This window comes from Macrobrachium rosenbergii, chromosome 28 (assembly GCF_040412425.1).
Source record: "Macrobrachium rosenbergii isolate ZJJX-2024 chromosome 28, ASM4041242v1, whole genome shotgun sequence".
In the NCBI taxonomy this organism is placed as follows: Eukaryota; Metazoa; Arthropoda; class Malacostraca; order Decapoda; family Palaemonidae; genus Macrobrachium; species Macrobrachium rosenbergii.
Genome location: NC_089768.1, coordinates 16986537 through 16989370, shown reverse-complemented (window position 1 = coordinate 16989370; position 2834 = coordinate 16986537). Strand labels below are relative to the sequence as shown.

General features: G+C 35.1%; 1 long non-coding RNA gene across 2 annotated transcripts in view; it reads left to right on the top strand.

Annotated features, from left to right (window-relative positions):
- LOC136854082 (uncharacterized) overlaps positions 1-2311 on the top strand; it is a 51113-nt gene extending 48802 nt beyond the window's left edge. Inside the window, exons 3-4 of one of the 2 annotated variants that reach the window (XR_010857619.1) lie at positions 1192-1285; positions 2180-2311. This is a non-coding gene — a long non-coding RNA (uncharacterized lncRNA). The remainder of the gene's footprint in view (positions 1-1191; positions 1286-2179) is intronic. The other variant, XR_010857620.1, reaches the window with a different exon arrangement.
- Positions 2312-2834: the final 523 nt, after the last annotated feature.

Genomic DNA, 2834 nt, shown 5'->3' with positions numbered 1-2834 from the left:
AACAGGTATATTATTGCCATTAATTGCCATCATATTTTATTTAAGGACCTTTTATACGGCTAAACATGGTTATGATTTAATTTAGATATAACTCTCCGTTTGGTTCTTACAATTGTAAGCCATTTAGTACAAAACTTTCGATAACTCGTTGCTTTCATACGTCTGGACCAGTATCTCCAAACAAAGCGTAATTCATTGGCAATAACAAGGGTCGGTTTTGTATCGACCAAGAGTGAATAATAAATGTGTTTATATCTCTTTAAATTTCGTGACAAGAATTTTGAAAAATTGTAGAGTGTCGTGATGCCCATGATTGTGAAGATACCTTAACGCACCTACACAATGACTACACAACCGCCCGATTCATAAATGTACCATTTCTAAACGTAAATATTGTGTTGATACACACGCAAACACACACACATATATATACACATACATACACACACATATATATACATATGTGTGTATGCATACATATATAATTATATATAACTATATATTATATATTATATATATATATATATATATATATATATATATATATATATATATATATATATATATATGTGTGTGTGTGTGTGTGTGTGTGTGTGTGTGTGTGTGTGTGTGTGTGTGTATAAATATTGTATTCACCTTTTTAATGGGATGACTGTAGAAGGTGTCAATTGCGATGAGGTGGCTAGTTACAGATTCTTCAGAATAATCAAGTATTGATATGCAACAGACCTAAAATGCCATTACCTTGCAACGCAAGCTTCCACAGATTAGAATCCCACATATTAAAATAAAGGTAAAAATGACAATTAAACAAAGATGTGGCAACGAGCAAATCAGCATTAATACAGTAGCATCCAGCAACCTGTCTTAATATGACTACAACATCGACACCAGTAGTACTGCCAAGAACGCCATTACACAGTTTTCTGGTAAGTTGATAAAAGACGAATTCTGGTACTATAAGTGACACCTCAACAAGAGTGTAAATACTGGTGATGATTGGCAAAATAAGTAACCAAATATTTGTCAGAGCGCAAGCTTATGGAAGATGGATATCATCAAGTGACGGTCACTATATCTACCTCTAAGAATACTAATACATTGTGATAGAAATTTACATTGTATTTCCTTTGAAGTAAATATATCAGGTTTATATATTCTTATTAGCTAATGTGGTTATTCTTTCCGTAGGTGCCAACGCTTTGAAGCTAATTCAGGGAGTTTGCGCATGATTTAGCCCTGTGGAGGGAACATCGAAGAACCTTGCAGGGAGAAGGAACCGGAGGTAGGTGTGACTGGTTTATCTTTTAACGCTCAGATCACACCAGTCAAGTGGAATTTCTATTACGAAAGCATGACATAATGAAAGATGTTTCAGCCTTCGCTCTTGATAAGGAATAAAGTTGTGTGTGTGTTTAAATCGAAGGCCAACGTTGTTTTCTCAAACAACTGCAGAGTTTACTTCAAATCTTGATCTGTTTGCATGATTCATTGTAACATGCCTTCATTAGTATTGCAGAGCAAGGTCGAGCAGTTTCCGGTATTCTTTCTTTGCAACAGACACCCTCAGCGCACATGGTATTTTGTAGACGCTGAAATGATTCTGTACATCTTTTAAACTACCAACAACTGCTAAGATAAAGGTCAGAGGATAAGAGACATACAAAATCTTTATGCCAGCAGTGATTTCAAAGTGCCTCTTATGAGAACAGGTGACGAAATATTAAAAAATCAAGATCAAACGCAATCAATACGAAAGCGGTAATTAATAGTCTACTCACAGACTAAATTTATGGTATTAGCCAAGGCAGATATATGTTACTGGCTCCGATAAGTGAAGGAAAATACTAATTGGCAGTTTCATTTATGCGTCGTTAATCTTTATGTCCAGTAATTAGTAAATTTAAGTAATTCACCGTGATTTATCATCTTATCTTTTTTTACATTTCAGAAATAGGATTATTAGTGCTGAATATGTCATAATAATTCTGAAAAGTGACAAACGGCACATATAACCCTGTTAATTACAAACACTTTAAGGTTTATCATTAGTTCAAAAAACCTTCAATAAATTTCTTTTGTAATGCTATAAGGATTTTTTCTTGTAATTTATTTTAAAGTATCGAGAGTTTTCTAACTGATTTTTCTATGGTGATCACGATGTCTTTGTCCCTTGAAGAAAGTGCGGCATTTTGAAGGGACGATTTTCTTCAAAGGTAAAACTACACAGACGGCCTACTCTCACGAGGAAGAGACGTGCTTACACAAGGTCAGCTTCGTCTAACAAGAGAAACCAACAGCTGTCAAAGAGGTGGGTGTTATTACTTCTTTGACTAGAGATGCAGCAAGAGAGGATGTAAATGTTTCTAGATAAACAGGACATTCAAGTACTCTTATAAATGCCAAAGTATTACAGAGAAGTCGTGAATTAGTGATATGTGGCTGTCATTTCTTAGTTCTTTAAAATTAGCTCTGCCTCGCTCTTTCTACCTTCTCCCGTATTCCACTTTTAAATCAAATTATATCTCCTTCAGTCCTCTCCCGTCAATCCCACGTCCTGTTCCAGCCTAGCTAGTACTCTTTTGATGCAGTAAATTTGGGCTGTTGGCTCATAGACCTGAATAACTTCTTGTGGAATGCTGGAAAAGGCGTGAATGGTTTCAGTCATTCTTTTATGAAACAGGTATCTGAACTGAGAAGTGTCTGTTTACAAAATGTTGCCAATTAACGAACTGCTATGATGTCGATTGCTATGACTGCTAAGATGATGATGTGAAGGAATTAATCTCATTTGTTTGTAAAGGACTTCATACATGTGTTTATCAAAAGCACAC